The sequence below is a fragment of the Bombus fervidus genome, chromosome 3 (genome assembly GCF_041682495.2).
Source record: "Bombus fervidus isolate BK054 chromosome 3, iyBomFerv1, whole genome shotgun sequence".
Classification (NCBI taxonomy): domain Eukaryota; kingdom Metazoa; phylum Arthropoda; class Insecta; order Hymenoptera; family Apidae; genus Bombus; species Bombus fervidus.
The window spans coordinates 6,662,082-6,687,206 of NC_091519.1; the positions used below are offsets into that span (position 1 = coordinate 6,662,082).

At 30.7% G+C, this 25,125-nt stretch overlaps 1 long non-coding RNA gene across 1 annotated transcript; it reads left to right on the forward strand.

The window, feature by feature from the left end:
- The first annotated feature begins 904 nt into the window (after positions 1–904).
- On the forward strand, positions 905–14,003 carry LOC139985489 (uncharacterized). The gene is made up of 2 exons (XR_011799422.1): positions 905–1,334; positions 13,460–14,003. It is a non-coding gene; the product is annotated as an uncharacterized lncRNA (long non-coding RNA).
- Positions 14,004–25,125: the final 11,122 nt, after the last annotated feature.

The following is a 25,125-nucleotide window of genomic DNA, read 5'->3' on the forward strand; positions in this document are numbered from 1 at the left end:
GTTAAATATATAAATTAGAACAATAGAGTCTATTTGGCGTCATTATGCACGAAATATTAACGCGTACAATATTAGCTTCACAGTAATGTAATATAAAAAGATATAAAATTGTAAGAAAAACATGTAAAAGTAAAAGACAAAAATAGGAAATATTGTTCGGTTAATCAAAAGTTTCGATAGTTCGGATAGTAGAATTATTTGAATCACAGATCATTGAATACTGAAGATACCACTATGCCTATATAATATAACAAGAAGCAGTACAAGATATTGCCATCGCAGATATACCATTTTACAGGTTCACATGGATTTTATTAACGAGCACTGCCTGAAGATGACAAACTAAATGATTAACTAACTTTAGTTCGTTATAACAATCACGATCCACCTCGTGAATGGTCCTTTAAAATAAACATAGGAGATGTACTTTTGGAAAATTGGTACTGTTCCCAAACTCTACAATGGATAATTTTTACAATGGTAATTATTATTAGTAAAACATCTTATGCAACTATTTCCATTGAAAACATAGAGAATTTCAATACGTATATGTACGCTACTGGTCAAGCCTGCAGGGTATATAAAAGTCGTCAGTTCCTGAACAATGTCAACATTACGCAGTCAAATACACATCGCTGCCTGGAAAAGTCCGCTAGTGAACATACTCTCTGCAATATGAGCGAAATTGACATTTTACGCCACTTTACCTATGCGGTGGTGTGCAATGTCAATTCTGTTCGTATTATATTCGTTGTCCAATTATTTCTCCGGATTTTACCAAGCAGCAGTGTATAACGCTGGCATTGCCTAAGCAAAGCCAACTTCGTACACCTACAGCTAAATAAATGAAAGAAACGATTGAAAAATATACTTATCATATTATTTTAAAATTATTTCATATTAAATATTGCATTTCAAATAATTTGTTATTGAAACTTACTGAAAACATTAAACGTTAAATTAAAGTTAATTTATTTTAAATTTGTACTATAAATTTTAATGATTGAATAATATAAAAAAATAAGAATGTTAATTGCAATTAATTTGTTTCTAATTTTCTAGTTGGTATCGAAAAGTTTTGTTCGAAACAATATATCGATAGAACTTATTAAGAAAAATACCACCAGAGAAGAAAATTTTATCAAGGATCTTAAAAAAATAGAAAACAAGTAGCGGCGAATCCTTTTTCTTTACCGGTCGACTAATTATAAGATAATTGTATTAATGGACGATCGAAGGTCGGCTACTACAAAGACCAGGCGAAAAGCAGAATATCTACTTTTGTGGGATAGTTCGAGTAGGAGAAGGTGGAGTTCCTTTCGATCATCCTAAAGGTAAGTGGCTAGCTTACTATTCTTTTTCTCTATTTCCCTACTACTACCAAAATTCTTCGTCCCTGATTGCTACCGAAGAATTTTAAATATTTCATCAAATTAATAAATTAAGGTAAATAATTCCCTCCTTTGGTTTAAAGAAATCTATAAATATAATAAATTTAATAATTTAGTTAGTATATATGTTCCATGAAGATGTATATTTTAAAAATATACAAAATATCATCTAACAATTGCACAAATAAGAAATACATATTTTTTATTCGCGTAACAATATAATATAATATTAATGCGAATATTAAATATTTTAAAATGAAATAAATTGAAATTAATCAGAGAATAAATAGAAAATCTTTTTATTTATTAGATCTTCTACTGCGAAATGAATTGTAAATAATATTTCTATTTTTAATTTTTAATTCAAATTAATTTTAATATTTATTGATGTATCATTAAAATATATCAATTATTATATATTATTATATATCTATTATATATTATATATCTGTGATATGTACTAATATTACCTCCTTTAATATATTAAAGTAGCGTCGTTAAAAAAGATACTTAAAAAAATATTTAAAAAACTTATTTTATTGAAAAACATAAGATTCATTCCAATATCAATTTTAAGAACATTAGAATATACTAGGTACTTGTCTTGTTTATTACATCTTAACTAAAAACTGTTATACGTATTCTACCTGTCACTTTAATAAAATTATTGGTTATAAATTTTAATTTTTTAACATTTTTCTTTAGAATAAAAGCACAGAAAGAGGACGAATAGTTTTTGAGTGCAATGGCATGGTATTAAACGCCTCACTTAAGTTAATTTTAAATGTTATTATAAAAATGAAATCTTTCCTTTTAAGGAAGTTAAAAATATTTTCTAGTGCTTTTATTAACAACTATTGATTTTACGAAACCGCAAAGCAGTTTCAACACGTATGCCTGGTCTAATTTTAAGAAGGCAAATTTAAATTCACACTAATAATAGATATATATGTATGTACGCATTTAGTTTTTGTATGAGAAATTAAAAGTTCCCAATAGAAAATCCATACTTAATGACGAATTCACGAGCAGAACCTTGGCTGGTAGCTTAGAAAACAGTTGCACGTTGTACGTGTATATGCTAGAGTACAAAGTAGGCATATATAAACAGGCGACCCATTTCGTCCTAAATAAATCGGACGACTTTTAGACGGTACAAATATTGTCGCATCAATTAAAGTGTCCATCGACTCAAAGGCTCTTTTGGCGTGTTTGTGCTTACAGCGGAACACGGCGCCATGTCTCTTAAAACGACAATTTCTTTTTTACTCTATTACTACTTCCTGACTCTTTGATGTTTGATTTCTTCCGGAAGAGAAGTAGCTTTAAATCGTATATTGTAAATATTTGACTACTATTTTTGGCTACTGACTACCTACCGAAAATCAATCAATTCATATCATTGAAATTACTTAGATTCGAAATTAGATAGTATAAATGCGAACAGAAAAATAGAAAACATCGTGAATTGCAAACTTATTTGATAAAGTTTTAACATCGCGTTGACGATAATAAAGAACGCTAAAAATATTACCAGGATTAAATTTTGTTATAAAATTTTCAGAAAGGAGAAAACGTCTGAAATTTATATACTGAGGTGTTCATTTAGAATTCTCTTAACCTGAAAAGATCAAAATTCTCTATATTGTGATTCTCTATGGTGTAGTCTAAAAGAATATTCTGTTGTTAACTAATTTGTAGATTAACTATACGAATGTATCGAAGTTATAAAAGAATTATCATGAGATAAGTTACGTAGAACTTCCGTTTGTCATTCATTGTTACGTTTTGGAAAATGTTACAGAAAAATTACTTAAAAGTACAGAAATTAATACAAGATTATATCACAAATTTTCGCATCGTTTGTATTTATTATAATAACAATATTCGTTTATAAAATAAACTTTTATGAAGAAAAACACTCGTAAAGATATTTCTAATAGATTTGGACGTCAATGTTACATATGAAAATTAATATTACATGACAAAGATATAAGGTAATATCACTAAATTTCAATTTATGCATATAACTGATAAGGATATTCAGTATATTTAAACTAATAGTTTGGAAGTAATAGAATACATATTCAACAGTTATTTATTCTAACTTATCTTCATCCAATAATTATACAGCGATTCTGAAAAAGCATTAAAAATTATAGATCCTTCATCTTTACGCGAAGGGATGTGAGTAGAATAAGTAGAATATTCCGAAATCGCGCATAAATAAGAAAACTTTCTCATTTTCCAGTTCTGAAAACGTCAAAATCTGTTTCTCGTTCCGAAATAGGGCTCGAATTTCATCGTGCCTTCACCCTGTTTTCCTCATCCTGTTCCGCGTTCTATACGTGTGTATACACCAAGTATATATCCACTTTTCGGGACTTCCGACGGAAAGGACACTCGTATTGGCTTAATGGACTCTTCGACAGTTACGACAGTTTGGATTGCTCATTTTCTCTCCTTCTCTCATCTCTTTTTCACATTTGTCGAGATAGATAAATACTTATTTAAAAACATCCGTGAGAACATCACAGTTATTGTTCTTTCAACTGGATTTTTTAAACTGAAAATTCACGAAAATTAAATGTATCAAATGTTTAACAGCAATGTTCCTCAATATTTCACAATTTAATAATTCAGATTAATAGATTGGCAACGATCCTTAATATTTAACAATTAAACGATTTAAATTCATAGATCAAGGAAACAATTTAACAATTTATGTTTCAGGTATGTCCGCTTATTCAGTTTAACTCTCTTTTCTTCTTCTTATTCCAACAAATTATATTTTTGTTGTATGTCAGAACTCCCGCTTTTCTGATAATGATATTTATATGCTAACCGCCTTCAAATCTGACTAAACAACGAATATAGATATCCTGTCAATCTGTACATGAATCATATTGATGTTGCATTCATTAAAAGCAACAAATTTTTTATTTGGATCCTATGGTATGAAAGTTTTTATACCTTGAAAATAATTAAAAATAAACTGTTTATATTATTTCTAAATTAATAAATTTCAATTAGTCGCACTTTTTGTAAAATATTCTTTTGTTAGATCTTTCCCCTTATGAAGTTATTAATTAATGTTTTATGTCCTAACTTCTGATAGGTAATAGATACTGAAAAATAATATTGCTGAATAGAGATAGATATGTATTTTATAACAGTTTTTTATAAAACTAATTAAAATATTTAAAGAATATATATTTATGATATTTGAGTAACATATACTTTTTAATTTTTATTGAAGTACTATAATAATAAAATTATGAAATGTAAATAATATATAAAAATAATCAAATCTGCTTATATAGTAGATATACAGATAAATATATTTTATTGTTATATCATGAAATTATACATTTAATATTAAAACAGTTTTGCTTTTTGTTTATAACGAAATAAAAAAAATAGTACATGAAGGAAAAATGCAGCTGCGTGATAACTTAGATTAGTCACCTTTATCTAGTTGACAATGAATGAAATAAATTAGAAAATAAAAACGGAAGGAGGAGCGGAGACATATCAAGTACCGTAAAAATCTATCAACGAGCCACCCACTTTAAACTCACAGCTTCTCGAAAAACTTCTTAAAAATCTTCAAACGATACCGCTTCAGATTTGTTTTGGTGTTCTTAAGTATAAAGTGTATGAACATTACCGAAAGGAAGAGCTGAAAAGCAATAAATCGTCGAACAAGAATACTCCCACATTTTTTGGAAATCAAAAAAGCTCAATTCCTGAAATTTTGTAAAAAAATATTTGAAGTTGCAAGTACCTTTCTTACTTCTCAAAATTATCATTACATTCGAAAGTAGAAATCTACTGAAATTTAATGTACAATCTGGATTCGGATTCATTTTGCAGAAAAAGCTACTTTATGAAGAATTTACATAATACTAATAATGAATAATAATAATTGAATGAATAATAATTCATTGTATATTCGTATTAATAAGCTATCACTAGCAAATTTTAATTTATTGATAAATGCTTGAATAATTTAAGACTCAATTAATATTAAGAAATTTATATCTACTAAATGTTTTGCATTAATCTGTTCATATCTCCTAAACTTATTACATAGAAATATGCTAACCAAATTTTATTTACGGAGAAATTTAATTGAAATTCTACTGTAATTCTGACAGTTTAATTGCGCAGACATGTTCATTCAATTTAATTAGCAGAATGAACAGAATCAACTGATTCTTTACGGAATCGTAGAAAGGTTTCGATAATTATTTCCGTATGACATAACCAATTACTGCATGATCATAGGAGGTAGATCTTGATAAAGAGGATTGGGAAGGATTTCATCCTGAAATGGAAAATCTTGTAGCGGCGCACAGGAGGCGGGGCGGATAACGTCATAAGCGACCATATCCTTGGCACGCTTTAAATTTCGTAGAAATCATTGTAAAAACGCCCATTTGCGGCTTCACTCATTTACAAATTTTCAATATCGACCAGCTTGAATTTCAAAACGAATCGACCTAACCTCCAAAGAAGCCGCAACGTCTATAGATTATCGCGTTCTTTTTCTTGGCTTGTCCCAAAGGCTCAAACGAGTCAATTCAACGAATGAAATGGTCAAGCAGGATAACAAGATCTATTTGAATTCATGTTGAACAAAGAAATAAAAGTTAGGCCAAGCCACGCGACTGTTTTTCTCGTGGCAATGATCATAAATCCACTGGTGGCTTTGTAGACTACTACTATCCTACTGCTCATTCGGCCTGGGGGTTGAATTTAGAGATCACGATATCTTGGAAAGCCGCTATTATCGGCAGATATTGGAAATTTAAACATTCTCAGTTCTTATGGTAATATTTTGGAAGGTTCCATATCTCAAACACATCGCTTTCGCGAACGATAATCATCAATAATAATTTCCTGACTGAAACAATAATTCATACGATTATTTTAAGTAATGTTGTAGCAATATTTTCTATGAAAAGAGATGTTATTAGAATTGAAGTAAAATAGCAATCATTAATATTTTCTCCGATTGAGGATTCAGCCAGCGTTGCGATGAATGAGCGAATACCAATTCATAAAAACATTTCATGTTTATTCTTTTCTGTATTTCATTTACATATCCTACATGGTGATTGAAAATTCGCCATATTAGATTGTTAATTTAACGTGCATTTAAGGAAGTTATAGTGTTCATTACGTATCAATAGTAACATTCATGTAACGAAGTTCAAACTAAAAAATTGACAAACAATTCTCTATAGAGAAGACAAAAAGAAAACTACCTAACTTCATGAAATCTAGATTTTCTTTCATAATAATTTACCATCTAATGGTATTAGTAAATTGACAAGTTATAAGTTTTAGTTTAAAAATTAATTTATTAATACTAGTAACTTGTAACTTTAAAATTTCGTTAATAATATTATTATAATGCAATTGTGCAAGACATTTTATTCAAACAAGAAAACAAAGAATTGCTAGTTGAACAATTATCGTTATAATTTTTTCGTAAAACATTTTTTTGAGGAAGGAAAGGAAGATACCCCTGTGTCATGCGGCTGACAAAGCACCCTCTAGGTTGCGACCCAAATCTAGCGCTCGCTTATTTAAACCTGGATAATAGACGATAGGACTTGAGACTTAGGTACGCCCCGAGAAGTGTCCCATAAAACATCAACGAATCACTGATGGTGAGCTGGTTGGCACGGCGGTAACGGTTTTACCTGCGCACCAGTTTTCTTGGGCCTGACCTAACCCGCTTGTCGATCACGGATATTTAGGGCAGGACTTCTTTTCGATGCGATATCATTCAACGACTTCCCTACCTGCATCTCTGCTTTATTCCTGTCCTCTTCCTTTTCTTTTTCTAACGTTAAGTGAGAATGAGAAAAACTCGATCTAAATATAACGGGTGATACAGAACTACGTATGTGAAACTGATAAGTTTAATGACTTATCCAAGATTCCTTCAAATAGTCATACTTTATCCATATGCTTCCTATGACATTAATAACTCGGCAATCTAAATAAAATTATAGTTTTATCAAAATCATAACTGTCTACTTCATTAAATTTAAAGTATTATTCGTTACATCTGCAATTTATTTTTATTTTATTTTATATTGCCCAATAATATCTAATTATCCAATTTTATTGGTATATAGTTTATTATTACAACATTACAACCAATAAACTATCAATTACTTTTAGTGCATGCTATATAGATCACCGCTTATATAAAGTTTACGTGTATGGGTGCACATAACCCACATTTTGGAGATCCTTTTAAGTCGGGTTTCCACTGGTTTCCCTATATGAAATAGCAAGACAAAGCGGAGTGAGGAAAGAACTCGGGCTGCCTCTCTTCTCGTCCTGAAATCATTTCAGAGTTAGAATCAAGGTTTAATGCTATTCCGGGTGAGGCTACCGTGTACCGTGAACAATGTGCCGCACAATGATCCCCCTTTTCGACCTGAATTTTATCCCTTGACAAGTTTCCGCCACGAAATATCTACCTGCGAGCTAAAAATTCTCCAAGTTCTGCATCGATCAGAGACAAAAAAGGAACCAACGACAAAATTTCATGTTTCCGATCGTGGAATACGTAATTAGAGTTCTCGATGAAATATGCATTAATATGCCTAATGCGATTGGCGTACGGTTACGTGTAACAAGCATCGTGTAATAATATCACGAAGATCTATTAGCTTAAATAAAAATATTACGATTATAATAGAATATAACAAATTATAATAAATTATAACCGTAATATATTTTACCCGGTGTGTAGATTTGAATAAACACATACAAAGTTGCTATGAACCAGCAAATTTGCATAAATATTATGAGACCGGTAAGAAAGAAGATATTAAGTACCTACATATTTCCATACCTCACGCGTGATTTTTACTATATTCAAATAGTATCTTTAGTATGACAAAATGTAATACTTGGGTTAAAAATATTTTCACAGAACATGGTGTTTTTCATTAATAATGCTCTACTATATTACGTAATATGAAATGCATAATGTACTTACGTACATGTACATATATAGGAATGTAGTACATTGTATTACATAATTACAACAATAATTCTATAATTTACTCCTAGTACAAATAATTCAAACTTGATCATTTATCCAATTCAACAAAAACATCTTTGTCCTTCGTTTAGCTTTTTATTTCGTTTAATAAAAACTACATATCATTTCGTAAAAGTCTTAGGACTTAAATTGCAGTACTCTTAACGACTTAAGTATTAAAAGTTGCAATTTAGTAAAAAGAGGCTTGTATTGACACGTGTTCAATGTTTCAGTAGACACGACCAGTTTTACGCGTAATCATAGGGCGACTGCTACTTTAATTTACGTGCAAAAGATCTTTCGATCGGTCTGTTCCTTCACTTTTGCATTCCAGCTTGTAATTCATTCTCGATTTAAGTCATGAGCAGAAAACATTGACGCTCGTCACGCGTCCTGTTACCGTGTCCAATGATCCGCAAAAAATCCGTGAGACGGAATAAATAAGCCTGTTGCAACCAAAATCCTCACGGTGCCATTATTCAACACGTAGCTACGAGTATTCGGTGAAATTAATGGCGAACAAATTACACGGCGAATTTCGAGGTACCGATACTCTGCTCGAAGACATACTTCAGATTCAGGATCCTTCGTGGGATCCCTCTGAGTATGCAAATGCCTGTAACGTTGTTCAACGTGGCTTTCGAGGAAAGAAATGGCGGATAAAAAAACTGATTACCGCATAATTATGCATCATAGCGTCCTGAGCGTCCCTGTAAGACCTTTTTACTCCATCGTTGACGTTCTTTTAAAGAGGAGGGTCACAAACGGGCGAGTTGGCCGTGCCATACAATTGAGGGGAACGAAGCGCGGATCCAACTGGAAAACCGTTATGAACAATTCATGTTAGTACTTTGAAATAGAAGACTATTTATTTGTAAATAATACATCTACAATATGTAGCGAATTAGCGCACTGTTGATACAAGCGTTTTTGAACATCAACAACGTTACGATAGCTAAAGTCGTTAGGTCCATCACATTTTATATGCGAATATTTGGCTTGTCTGTACTAATTTAACTGATTAAATGTATTTATAATGACACATTTATAATATTACATGTGCAGATGTATAACATTTTCTATACATGTATGACGCGATATATTCCAACGTATTCATTCTATCAAAGTACTGATGCACATATACATAAATAAACTTTTTATTTCATTATCTTAATATAGATATTATGATTCAAATTATTTCTTTCTTTTATATTTAGGTTATTATTATGCTGAAGTACTTATGAATTCTGTACAATCAACAACAAAATATAATTTATTGTATTTTCACAATAATTAGCTTACGGTTTCTTTATGTTTTACAAATTATATCTGTTTGAGAACTAATTGAGGAATAGTTTGACTTCAAAATACTAATTTTATCTTGAATATTAAAAAGTTATAGATACGTAAAAACTAATTGACTTTGGTACTTTTCCTCTAGATATTAATTCCGTACAATGTTAATAAAAATTGACGATGGTCGGAAGTAGTCAAAAAAAAAATTCTTCATTAGTAATGTTTATCGGTAACCAGAAACAATTATCGGCATTAATGCTGATTACCAATAACCAAAGAAATCATATTGATCTTTTATGATGGTTATTCGTAATTAATGTCATTTAAACGAAGCTATTAATTCTTATACAAATATTTTTAATTTTAATTATAGCTCTTACGATACCCAAATCAAGATATGATAGGAAAATATGAAAGGAAAAATACCGGTTTGAAGGAAGTTAAGTAAGTAAACATACTACATAAATTTACTTACATAAGCAAAATCTTGCGTGCAGTACTATTTTAAATAGTTTTCACTCGCAAGTAAAAATGAATAAAACTTTGTAAAATAATTTTTTTCTTTATTATGGCATTTCTTAAATAATTCCGGAAACAGAAGATCACTAAACTTATCTTTTATCGCCACTAAAAGGAATCTTTCCGGTAATCAAAGGTTCGAAAAATGTCAGGAAGAAAGTCAAGGAGACTTTCATTTTCCCATCAAGAGTTCCAACATAATAGTCGTCGAATTCTAAGTTTTCTGAGATGCAATCCTGTTCGTGACTTGAAAAACTAAAGCTATTACGTAAAAGTTAAAAAATCGGAGCTTCAAAGTAGTCGGCGTCCTTTGACATTCCACCAAGGCTTAAAGTTCTTTAGTCGACCTATTTCCGGAGTTTTTGGCCGTAGTGTCACGACATCGGAGATACATTTAAGTGTATCAAGAGAGTTTCGTTGCTCTTCTATGCATACATATGCATATCTACCTATGCTTTTTTATATTTATGTAATGAAAAAACTTCTCTGTTGCACACATACAAATAAAGCTTGCATATTGTGACACCTTGTGCGTACTATAACATCAACCATGTCATTAGATATAACTCAACTTTAGAAGTTAAAATCTTATTAATTAAAAGTCAAAATGTGATGTTTTACAGTGATAATAATCCGAAAGAAAAATAAGAAAAGAAAAATGTATAAAATAGAGTACAAAAATATATAATTTGCTGACAAGTATGTCCTTCTTCGAACATTGATAATGTAATTATAGATAAGTTAATGCCACTACGGTTTTCGAACTTCTACATTTCAATCTCCCCGTTCTTTGAAAGCAAAAGAAAATATTAAGAAAAGCTTCAGCATAAAGTTGAAACGAAAAATTATGCATATTAACAATGATATTACCAAAATGATATTGAAATGAAATTACTGACAAGTAAAAAAACAGGATTGAATAAAAAAACCTGAAATATGCAATAAGATAAAAGACAATTAGATAAACTTTATTAAAATTACAGAATCATACAGAATATTATTTTCTATGATACATCAGTAAAATAAATATAGAAATTTATTCATATTATATGGATTCTATTTCAATATTAAATAATAATTGCTAGAAATTGCTTTTTATATAATTCAAATAACTCATACAAAAGTATACATAAATACTATTTTAGATACATGTATTATAATGTACTAATTTACTTATTTTTATCGTTCATAATATAATTTAGTAAGAAAAATAGGCAAATATTAGGAATAATAATAGTATAAAAATTAGTAAAAATAATAATAATAAAATATATTATGTTAGTATGATAAATGAACACAGTAATTTGTTTTACTCGTAAAATTCGAAAACAGTAATAAAAAATGATTTTCTAAAATTTTCTATTTATTTATGACTGTAATTATGGTTTATGTAAACAAAAGTTCATTTTAATCATATGTAAATTAAATTGATATTTAAAGTTGCTAACGATATACATATTATGTGCATTCTAGTGAATAATCAGCAGGAAGATGAACATTCCATACATAATTACTGGAAGATTTCATCCTGAACAAATTAAGTAAAATATTCTATAGGTAATTAACAATTAAAATTTGATTTTACATCAGTTAATAACCTAATTAGCATTTAATCATTATTGGACACTTACCTGGTGTGCAATACATATCAATGTGGCAAAATTACGTATAAATAATACAAGAATCATGAACATCGACGTTGAAAGAAAAAACAATGAACTGGTACAAGATTATATCTGTATAAATTTAAGAAACTAGCATTTTTCAACGTCAAAAGCAGAGATGTGTGTCGTTTTCATATTGTAAAATTTGTAATGATCTTGGTGTTAATTATATTTGTCCGTATAAAATTACCTACCCGATCGAATATTTTCCATATCGTCTGGACGTTACTACCGTTTTAAAAGATGCTATTCGATCGCATTTCAAGGAAGGAAAGTCGACCTCGATCTTATGCGCTGTTCTCGCTGTACAATCACGAAGAAACGAAGCGATGACCAGCGGTCCAGGGTTGAAGAGAACACCCGGACACGCCTTCCAAAATTATGCACAAAAAATTCGCTACATCGAGAAAAATCTGCACAGTATGATCAATTATTAATTACTCGGGATAGGAGGAGTTCGATGATATAATTAATCTTTTGAAATTTTGTATGTTAAGCGTTTCGACGTTCATTCTTTATGTTTTATATTAGGTATAATATCATAAGCACTTTCATTACAAACACTGGCGCATTGTTAGTTTATTTGATAGAAAAAATCATATAGTTGATATCTGTATAAGAATCTCTTATTTTACTAAATTATTATGTTCGTCAAACGCCGCATATGATTTCATAAAAATTTTATTTTCTATCCCAATTCCAAAGTTCTTCAAATGCTACATTTCAAAAACTAAATAAAAAAAAGAAGTGGATCTGAGTATTTATTCCAAACGTAACAAATTTGTTGATAGCAATAACTACAGAACTAAGAAAAAAATAACTCATCATTAGCAAGAAACAAATATATTCGAAATTTAAAAGAAATATAGAAATATGTTTTAAATTTATTTTGCATAATGCTGTTATACGTATAATACTTAAAAAAATATCGATATCGTCTGTATTTCGAAACAATTTAATATCAAGAAATTATTTAAGTTTTCGAAAAAGTGAAGTGCAATGACAAGCTTATAATTAACGTTTCATTTTAGCATCATTCAATTTTCGTGCCTATATATACTATGCTCTGTATACTTTTATTTCCTTTTAATATATTATCATTTTTAATGAGATTCAGTAGGTATACAAAAAAAAAAATATTATTTGCAGCAAATATAACTTCTGAGCCGTGAAAGTACAACACCTGAATTTTACCATAATTGTAGGACAGGAAGAAAATGTAGAGAAGAAAAGAAAAAATGGAACTTAGGATAAATTTTTATGAGATCTTTCCTTGAATAAACGCATCAGATAACTTCATTTCCTGGATACAATTAAGAATCGAGTTTAATGAAACTGTTTCAGAAGCGAAGCATTAATTCGTATAATTTCATCTGGCGCGTCTATTATTGGGTTAATAATAATGTTCCCCACACACGTTACGTGCGTACATGCTTATTGCGCGTGTTACGCGCACACATTATACATCGTTCTCCTCCAATTTTGGTGCTCAACGAATTCTGTTCCTTTCGCAGGACGTAAAATTCGGCGGGGGAAAACCAGAAGAACGACACCTTTCATTATCTCATGCGAGGCACGTGGCTGGGTGCACGACAACTTTCTCGGAGCTGCGTTTTTCATCTTGATAATTATCTCGGTCCCCCGAGGGTGTCTCATGTAGATTAAGTTCTGCAAAAACCTCCGAGTATGTAAACGGGATAACATCATGCAGTTTCAATATATTTATTGGTAGGAATGGAAAAAATTTTACTGTTCGACGTATTAATTAACTGCGGAATATCGGACTTAATGTTATCCATTGAACCATTGACTTATGAAAAAGAAAAGAAAAAGAACGTAATTTCGTAACTACATAGAATATTATATTAAGTATTCAATAAATAATTTAGGTTAGAGATGAAGTTGCAAAAGGCGTGTCACAATCAAAAAGCGATGATGTCGCGAATGATACGGATACCTGGAGTTTAATAAGAGAAAGTTTGTTTAATTCAATATTAATCTGAAATCGCGATGTGAAAGTGAATACATTTTTAAACTTTTTCATCTGCTTTTTTCGAATTCTCTGTGTTTTTTTATTATATCCCTTACCATACCGTGAAATAAAGTAAATAGGTATAAATTCATAGCTTGCCAAAATGCTTCTTCATACGAGTATTTTATTTGCAAACTCGATGTATCATTTCATTTTGGCTGTATGTACATCAATGATGTAGAAAAAAAAGAAAACATATTAGAATAAAAGTTTTTATCTTTTATTTCCTTTTTACACTAATTTTTCTTTTCTTTAATTACAAATCGTAAAATCTTCAACTAGTACAACTGAAATCGTAGACATTCTCATGTACGTTTAATAGTTGAATATTTATCACAAATTTAACAAACTGATTGATGATAATAATTATTAAAAATATATATTTGTTATATATATTTATAATATATATAATATAATATATAATTTATATATATATAATATATAATATAATGCTATCTATAATGTATAACGCCACACATGTATAATATTTAAGAAAACAATTTAAAGTATATATACTGTACATTTTTTTCCATTTCGTGATTAAAGTGTCATTTTTCGAGTATTTTTGGCGTAATTACTGTATCACGCAAACCATCGCAGTCGGCAGATTCTTGAGAAAGGACGTGGAAAAAACAAATTCTTCACGCAACAATGTTCTTTATAGCGCGCCGCAACATCATTTACTGAAATTATGCAGGAGTATCACCTGTGCTGTAAACAACAAGGGATTTCTTGGAAAAAATAAAACGCGTTAATACGCCATCCAAAGTGCATTATAAAAGGCCATACTTTACTTTCTTAGTAGTGACTGATTCTTTCAGCGAAAGAAATAAATCATTTATTTTTTTGTCTAGTCATGGAATGAAAATGATGTAGCGATATCATATTTAATACCCTCATTAAGTTTTACATAGAAATTTCTGCATCACTTTGATGTGGGGCTATACATAAATATATATTAACCCAAACCGAAAAAATCAACTATGTATTAGTAACATTCCGTTAAAGAATGAATCGTTTATTCATACTTACAACGAAGAAGAAAGGTATCTGCCTATATAACGAATTGTAAAAATCAATGATATCTGCCATATCAGAGAATTATAAAAATGATATTTTATTTTATAGATCAACTTAACACGTTCTCTGTTAATCATACAAATATATATCAAAAAACGATTTCTTCTTTAAACAAGATCTTTCTATACTGTAGAACTTTACATGTGTGCTTTATGCAAATTATTATGTTTCTACAATTTTAATTTGTATATTTTTTTCTATTAATTTATAAATATATCCTACATTCGAGTCATAAGCATAATGGAAAATGTAATCTCATCATGTCAAATCCAAATATTAAATTAAGGAACATAATTTGTATTTAAACACATTTAAACATATTTCAAAAATATATTTAACATATTTAAAAAAGATATGATTATAGAACACCTGAACAACAAATCCAAAGAAAATTACATTTTTAGAGTGATTCTTTTCATATATATAAAATACACAATAATTCATTTGAATTTGGAATTGTGAACATGGATATCATACGCGAGAAAACTACATGTGTATATGGTTACTTTTACGACATAGCTTTCGCAATTCGAAACATCGCGAATGAGAATAAAGATTTTATCATCGCGCCTTACATGCATCTCTTCATGAAAACTTAAATGCTTTCGACAAGTGGACGCGTGTGTTATCATCTTCGTAACTTTCGTGGATTAACATTTGCTATTTGTGATGGTGGTTGATGCATAAACATTCGAACAACATTATACTGTATATATCGTGCAAACATAGACTGCCGCAAGAAAACGGTTGATTGGGAAGTTATAAGCAGAAAGTTACGATGTCTTTTGCAGACCGTAGCCAGATTGTAGGGAGAATACCGGGCGACGAAGCGGTGGAAAAAGAAGAAGGAGACAAAAAAAGAAAAATGACAAAGTACGCTCGCGAAAGAAGCGTGCTCTGGTAAAGTGTCCCTGGCACTTGGCCACAATTTCGTGGCGAAAAGACGAAAATAATGAAAGGTGGCCGTATTCTCCTCGTGTCGGTGCGCTCGTCCAATTGCTCTCTTTTTTAAAAGGATGGGATGCTGCGTGCACGCGTTGCGCGCAAACGCCAATTCGGCCGCGTGTAAGTGCGCATGCGTGCGCGCGTGTGCGCGCGAAGTAGGCGCGGAGGCACTCATGGCAAGTCGCCCGGATAATTTGAAAGCGATCCGATCTTCCCGGGCAGCTGCCTGCCTTACGCGTAAAATATTCAAGAACTGGTCTCCCTCCTTACTTACGTTACATTAGTCGGTTTGTTAAGCAAGACGTTGATGAAGGCCTGCGTTACTTTCCCAGTCTTCCTTAACCCTACGGAATCTGATTCGTTTAGAAATATATTCAGAACTTATTATTGGGAGTTACTGACAATTGAAGAGTGTAATGAAAAACAGGCACACATTATAATATTATGCATTTACAGGGAAACAAGTTTTAAGAGAAACATTATTTCTTTAGATTACATACTAAATTTTAATTACTTTAACTGATAATTAGAATGGATGATAAATATAAATGACTAAACAACGGGTATTCGTATATACGTTTGAATTGTTATTTGAGAGTTATATGTGACAGCTTCTATTTATGCATCATTATCTATATATTGAATTATGTGGTGGATGAAAAGAAAAAGATAGTAGACAAATATATTTTACGAATTTAGCAACTCAAATCTTTACAGATTTTTTATAATTTATTGTAACGTAAACTATAACTATAACGAACAAAGATGATAATAAAACAAATTGTGAAATATTGTATCGTAAATAACGTTGCGTAATTTATTTCCTAAGTCAAAAAGTTACACATCCAGGATTTTACGATTTGAGGAATTTCTTCCACTTGTTTAAGATTAACTATCTCTAGAACTTATTTGAGGAAGCATTTAATTAAACAGAAAATATTATAATAAAACTGGAATATAAAATAAAACTATACATATACCTAATACGTTAGGTGGTACATGTATAGTCTCTGCCTATACCACATACTATAAAGTTAAACCATTCAACGATACTCAATTCGTTGTCCATTACAAATCTATTCCTTTAAATAATTTTGACGCTTGTGCTTGAATACAAAAAGGTATCACATTTCTGTAACCGAAGCTCACCGCTGCTCGATCTACAACGCAATGCGGATTACGAAAATTTGTAAGATTAGGTAAAAGATTTTCCAAGCTGCAAACTTTAAAAGGCCGAATAACCATTTTATGTGGATACGTAAGACAACTGGGCGTAAACCACCAGGATAAACACCGCACGTTGATACAACATCGGCATATTTGAATCTATTGTACATCAGGAAATCGATACCTCGAAAAGGTGCAATGTCGGTTTCCTTTGAAAATTAGGAACCTATTTTCGAAACTTAAACACGTGCAGCCGCCTTACATAATTTTTTCGTCTAAATTGAAGTTCTTTGAACAGATTCTAGGATTACAGATACTTTTACATTATTTACATGACACTGAAAACAAGGAACTTTTTTGGCAAATATTTTAATACGTGTTTGCAACTAAGATTAACACATTTTTTGTACAAAATTACAAGAAATAGATACAGTATTATATTCTTAGTTCTTTTGCATATTTCAAATAGTATTATTGTTTAAATTGTACATGTTACTAGTGTTAACAAATTTCCTTAATAAAAGTAACAAGTGCAATAATAAAAGAAGTGAAATTCGACAAGTAACGTTCACTAATTTAAGTTACCTAGACTAGAAAGAGAATAATGAAATTTTGGAATTTTTATATAATCAAAAAACAGAACTTTTTCTGTTGGATTAGTGAGAAAAATTTATGGCGACAACTGTTTATTACTTTTAATTATTTTTCTATTATAAGAAGCATTATCAATACAGAATGAGTTATAAATGCATGCCAATATCTCAGGAGGTAAATCTATACATTAAAACAAGTAAAAATCGTTTTGTGAAAATATTGTCCTACATGCCTTAGTTTACGAGTTAGGAATGATTTAAAAGAATGTTCGAACTACCTGCCCCGTGTCTCAATAGTCAACACAACTGAATAAACTTTACTACACGCTTTAACATTGAGCTTCGAACTTACTCGAAAATATCAAGTATTCTTCGAATAGTCTCAACCCATTTTGAAATGAGATTGCAGATCGTGAGATGATTTTCGTAGATCGTGTACAATGTTTGCTAGCAAACCTAATGAATTTAGATCGTGGTAGCCGTGTAATGTATCCATCTCACACTATCCGTCGTTTTACAATGGTACTGTTACAGAATGTTTTTACTCCAAAGAAGAAACGAGATGAAGACTTTGAACATTTCCTTCAATTATCCACAACTAAAGAACTAAGAACATATGTAAATATGACGTTTTTTTACTTACTCTAATGTGTAACTTTACCCTCTAAGGTATGCACATGCATTTATGACTCCCTCTGTATATTGTTGTAAGTATTCCTCTCACAGTGTGGAACGTTAAAGCCAATGCGTATCACTGGTAAGAAAAAGTGAAACGTCAATTTTGTTGCTTTATTAGCAATCTTAATCGTAAGTTCCACAATTTCATGATTTAATTGGATACAATTCTACTATAATAAAGTATATATACATACTACACTTACACATACACTTACATATATACGTAATACACTGCAGATAATATTCACAGTAATTACGTATTATGATAAACATTTTGTTAGAATGATTGAATCCTATTAGATAAAAATGAAAAATACTGGAGTATTTGTCATTCTTCTGGAAAAAGAGAAAAATTGACATAGGTAGTTTTTGATACGAAATCTTCAACTATTTCCCATCGATATAATAATTTCAATCCTTTCATTCGTAAGGAATCCAACGCTTTCTTCCATTCAAAGTGGTGACATGCTTCTATATGTCCGCTAGATTCTTGTCACCGTCAAGGAAAAAAATATCTCACGGAACGTAGAATCAAAATTTGCCACCATTTGACAGCGTTCACGCGATTTTTCTTCCTACTTTCGGTTCTCGAGGTTCGCATCATTTCTTGCGGAAACCCATTCACTCGAATCTCAGACCTTTAGAATTCCTTCCCAGGCCAAGATGAAAGGGTTGATCCAGGTGCACACCTACGCCGTGCCGTTTCTACAAATGGAATCTTTCGACGAATTGACGTTTTCAAGTTCCCAACCTCCCAGCGGCGCGGCGGTTGATACCTACCTAGGGCTGATCGAAAAATGACTGCGGCGTTTTTCATCGTGGACTCGTAGACGATGAAACAGCAAATATCATTTTAACGTGAGTTTTTATATTGTCTCGCAAGATAAATCATGCACGCATGTAAAATATTGGATTGTCAATTGTTTGAAATTAAATTCTTTTCACAAATTCTTTGGTATATACCATATATGCATGTTTTAATATCAAAATATTCATGATATTCTATATCTTTGCAATTTAATTATTTATGCATAACATAAATTTTTGAATTGCCCTTATAAAAGAAATCGATAAAAGTTCTAAAATACTTAATTACTCTTACCTAAATACAGGGAAGATATTTTATATCTTTATATCTTGTATGTCTTATTATTAATTCAATTTTCCATTACAAGATTTACAACAGTGTAGCCTCGTCGATCTATGCATTAACTATCTTATTGTTTTCTTAAAGAAAGAATAATCAATATATAGCTTCAGTCTATCGCTTATTTCGTATACAGACATTCCGGATACAGACATAAATATCAACCCAACAAGCATATATTTTAAAATGAAACGGTTCAAATATGGGTTAAATTCAATTTAGTTCCTTCTCGAGACAACCATTTAGGATTAAAAATCAATCAAATCGTTCACAAGTATGTTCACCTGCGGACTAATCGTAAAAATTCATTCGACAGCAATTATTAGAAGCCTGGCGCCTGCGGCGAATACATCTAATTATTCAACGTCCGGTCATTTCCAACCGAAAAGTGGATACTACGAGATCCTCTTTAGTGAAACAAGGTAAGAAACGAACGAAAATCAAGCAATCCCATGGTACCCATTACACGCATCCTGTCAAGTTTGTATACTGCCGTGACCATAAACTAACGAGCTGTATTAATTATTTTCACTCGCCGACCAGCGACCCCCTGGCGAGGTTTTTCTTCCTTCGTGGCCGCCCTTTGTCCCTGCGGCTCGCTCTTTTAGCTTCTTCATTTTGTGTCGAAAGCTGTACACGAACTAACCAATTGTATTTTGACTCTTTCACTACATATTGTACCTTCCTTGTAAATTGTTAACTCTCGTACAATATTTATCTCTTTCTTCTCCCCATCTTTTACAAAAGAAATGTGACCCTCTTGCTACGTACTATTTTTATTTAGTTACTATGAATTGTGTGGAAAGATTCTGTTTTCTGAGTGCGATATTTTGGACAATTAAGTAAAACAAATCAATCAAACGTGTTAATAAACAAACTAATAAAAGTAATGAAAAATTAGGAATCGAACTAAAGAAACTAACGTTTAACAGTAGCTTTTGTTAGAAAAAAACATAAAATCAGGAAAATCGTATGAAACAAAAATAATTACTAGTAGAATTCTAACTTGGATAAATTAGAATGAAATCACCTGGACTCTAGTATTTAGAAAACAATTAATACAATACGCTAACTGTACCAATATTTATGAAAACGTCTAGCAAGAGTAATTATTTATTTCAGATCTCGTCTGAATATCGATTTAACCAATACAGGTGACTACAAATTAACATCTAGTGAAACTCTATTTTGTATATTTAATTAATTTATGATTAATTTATTTAATTTGTAACAATTTTCTCAAATATATTTTTCGTTCAGAGAATCAGTCAGGAAATCACAATAGTTTAAATCTTTTCACCTTTCATCCAACGTAACGCTTATTGAAAAATCCTGTTTTATTGCATTGTAAACAATTCCTGTAAAAAATTATCCCCAGTGTAGAAAAAACGCATAACGGAAAAGAAGGGGACAAAACAGGCGACGAGTGACGATGAACGAAGCTGCGGAACAATATAAGATTTCAGAAAGGGATGAACTATGCTGAAAAAATACCCAGAGCGTTTTACGTTTTTTAGGTACGCTTTGATCGAAATCTCTTGAGACCAGGTAAAGGAAGATAGAGTTTTGACAGGAGTGTGACGTAACAATTTGCCGGTGAGATGAAGCGAGCGAGAGGAAAGAGCACTCGAGAAGAGTGGTAAAGAAATAGGAAGGGAAGGGACATAAGAAAATTTGATACGTTTCCGTTAGAAACAGCTGAATCCAACAGACAGATCGATCTTTGTTTTTCCATAAATCCGTTGAACCCGTTAGAAAGCCTCGAGCTTTCGGTCAAAGGACGAGTGTTACTTTTGAAGCTGTTATTTATTTAGTAGTAAAAGAAACATTTTCGTTGCTTCATGGCTTCATCATTCTAAATATATTTATGTTACATTCGTTTCTTCTTGTATATGGAGAACGTATATTTGTAGATATATTTGTAATATATCTAATGACATAAAGTTATTAATTTATAATTATTAAGTACCGATTATTGAAGAAAGTTATGTTCCATTTATATATATATTGTACTACATAAATTTCATATGTCTATACATATATGTGTCTTATATATTTTAATAATAGAAAAATATACTGTAAATTTTTAACAATAATAAAACGTGTTTTATTTTCACGTGAGTAAGATTTACAAATCTTTGTTGAAATTTTTATTATTTCTGTAGAAGTTTGTTTATCCGACAAGACTTCAATATTATTTATTTTCAGATAGAATTATAGTTATGGGAAGGTCAGAAATTTACCACAAAGCGAAGAAAATGGTCTAAAATCTCGGCCATGTGTATGCTGATGCTCACACATAATCGATGGTCCAGTATCCAGCAGTGGGCTACAAAATTTTTATATTTTCCCACGGAAAGAATCTGTCACTGCGCTAAACGCAAGGTTTACCTGAGAAATATCACGAACTAAAATTTGAATGCACATCGTTATGTCTCTTTCAACACAAATTTCATTCTTCTTTATCCAAACTTAAGACTATTACTGATATATATTATAGTATAGTGTAGTACAGTATAGTATAGATATGTATATATAGTAATACATAAAAGTTGGAATTTGTAATATTGATATACAATAAACAAAGCCACATAGCTAATAGAAATGTTTGTTAAGTAATTAATACATTTATAGACACGTATTCATTTAAATATTATTATTCAAGTTAATAGTGAAATTCATATTATTAACTATAAATCTGATATGAACAAAGTAAAATGAATTTAACTTATCCATCATTTATAAACTGGCAACATTCCAAGAATGGCAGCCAAGAATAAATAAGAGTAGATACAGAAACCGAATCAAATAAATTAAAATTTAGTTGATACTTGTTGTAAACAAGTAAAAATTTTTAAAAAATATAGAACGAATATTAAATATTCTGGATTCAAAGTTATATTGATCTTTTTAAATGACTTCAAATATTGAAAAATAAATAACGTAATAAATATTAAATGAAATTTCTGTATTTTACTTATAATTTATAATTTAGAAATGTTCAACTGTTGCATATTTATGTATATCTCCTTTTACCTCTAAAAGAATGTCCTTTTTATCTTTAGTGCTCATTTACGAGAAATCCCACCGAAGGGTAAGAGTAGAATTTTAAGTCGCCCTATGCCACTCCATAACCACGAATTTCTCTCAAATGAACCGTTGTCGTACATGCAGAATACAGTTCAACAAACTATTCCGTCGTGTATCGCGACGAAATCTGCCGATTCGATGTAACGTCAAGAGAAAGGAAAAAACTCCTTTAAAAATCTCCATAATTCTCACGAAAGGAAAGGGGAGTGTTTCCACGGGAAAGAGAAAAAGAATGTAATAAGTAGTGATAGAATGGACAAGAAAAAAGATATTTTAGTATTCTCGTCGCGATAGCTTCGAGGGAATCTGTATTCTTTTTCGCATGAAAGAAACTTTGCATATCTCGTAGGCTGTCGACAGGGTCTGGACGTTAATCGTCTAATCTCGCTCCACCACTCGAACCAAGGAGGGAGGCACGCGCGAGAAATTATTTATTTGCGTCTGGCTTTACGAAGGCCCCGAAGGCGAGGAGCCATTGAGGAGCAGCCTCGAGAATTTACTTCAAATAACGAAGCAACTTTATTCCACGACAGCCTGTTTGCTCCTTCATTTTCACCGAAAACGATGCGCGCTGCTGAGAAAATAACTGAGAATTGAGCTTAGCGAATTATACACATATATTGTCGATTTACAGCATACGGATTGCTTTTATTGATAAAAGTGAATCATCTTTTTTTATTTGACTACACTCATGTTATAACGTATGAAAAATAATTGAACGAAAATGATAGCGATTTAATATGACAAATGTGCGGAGATGAGATATGATTGATGCAATTTACTTGAGAAATTTTGTAAACGTATATATTATTAACTACTTAATATGAAGTATGTTAGTACATAATAATATATGTTACCCCGCTTTAAATTAAATAAAATTATTATGAAGTAAAATTGAAGGATATAAATGTGAATTAAATTTAAATAGTAATATATAAGCTGCTTTATTTTCAAGTTTTTAAATCATTGTTCAGAAGCAATGTCAACGCGTTAAGTATTAAAAATCTGTGTATTACATTTATTAAAACAATGAATAGAACCCTATCTTCATATCTACAACATTAGAAATAATTTTTAAATATTAAATAAAAGTCATGTTCTCATTTTTTCAGCAATAAGTACTTCAATGAATAAACAAATTATTTAAACAAGTGAATATACTATAATGTAAATTTCGAATTCTAATATAAACAAAAATAATAAATATTTGTATAGAACTTTTACTAATTGGTGTATTAAAATTAAATAAATATATAGAGAAAATATAGTAAACTAATTTATATTAATAAAATGCGAATGACAATCGTGGATAACAATCAAGATTTCAATACGAATAACAAGTAGTACAAATAATTGCGAATAATAAGGAGAATCATTACTAGATTATCAACAAATTATCAATATATTTTGCATACTATTGTACTTAAACAATAACTATTTAATTATATATATATTTAATTTTATTAACTATGTATGCTTAACTTATATTATATAATGGACATATATTTAAGTATTATAAATGGATATATCTTGCTCCAGGAACAGGAGATTGTATGATAAATAGTATGAAATTTCAGCATAATAGATGAACACATAAATGAGGAAAAGAAGTGGAAATTTACGACGGAGATACGTATAGCAATCGTCAGAAGCGTGAAAGAGAAACGTTTGCGCGAAGAGATAAGAAGAAAAAGTCCGCCATACACCTAAATGGCGCGTGGCAAGGTGCCACCACCCTGGAATCAGGAAGGAGAGAAACAGAGATAAGAGAAGGTGGAAAAACGGTGAATAACATCTAGTGATAGATTTGATTCAATATTTTTCTGCAAATATCAAATAAATTTACTTTCGCTTCTTTATCTTTACAGCACGCAATATATAAATACAACTAATTATTGTTAAATATTTTTAATGAGAATTTTAACATCTTAATTAGTAACAACAATAGTAAATAATTTCTCGTTTGAATAAGCTACGAATGAAATAATTCTTTAACCATTCTTAAAATTAATTGTCTGAAACAGTAACATTACAATTATTTTCAAAATATAGATAATATGTTAAATAACATACGTATAAAAGAATTCAATAAAAATTGTAGATCGTACACGTATAAAGTATTATAAAACACTATCGTAGGACTGAAACTTAGATATTAGTATCGTACAATTCTATTCGTATCTGTAACGGCTACATTTAACAATAATAGAACGATTCTTCATCCTACAGTAAATACTTTAAAACCGTTCCGGCGCTGAACGTTAACACGTTACTATTTACAGATAATATTTGCAAAGAATCGATGTTTTCCTTTCAGATACCGATAATGCGCGCGTGGGTGTACTACGAAGCACGTGTTTCTTATTCCCGGTGCATCCACTAGGAGGGACAGCCTGACGAAGCGCCAGTTGCACAGCTTGCGCGTACTGCGTGTGGGATTTACTAATT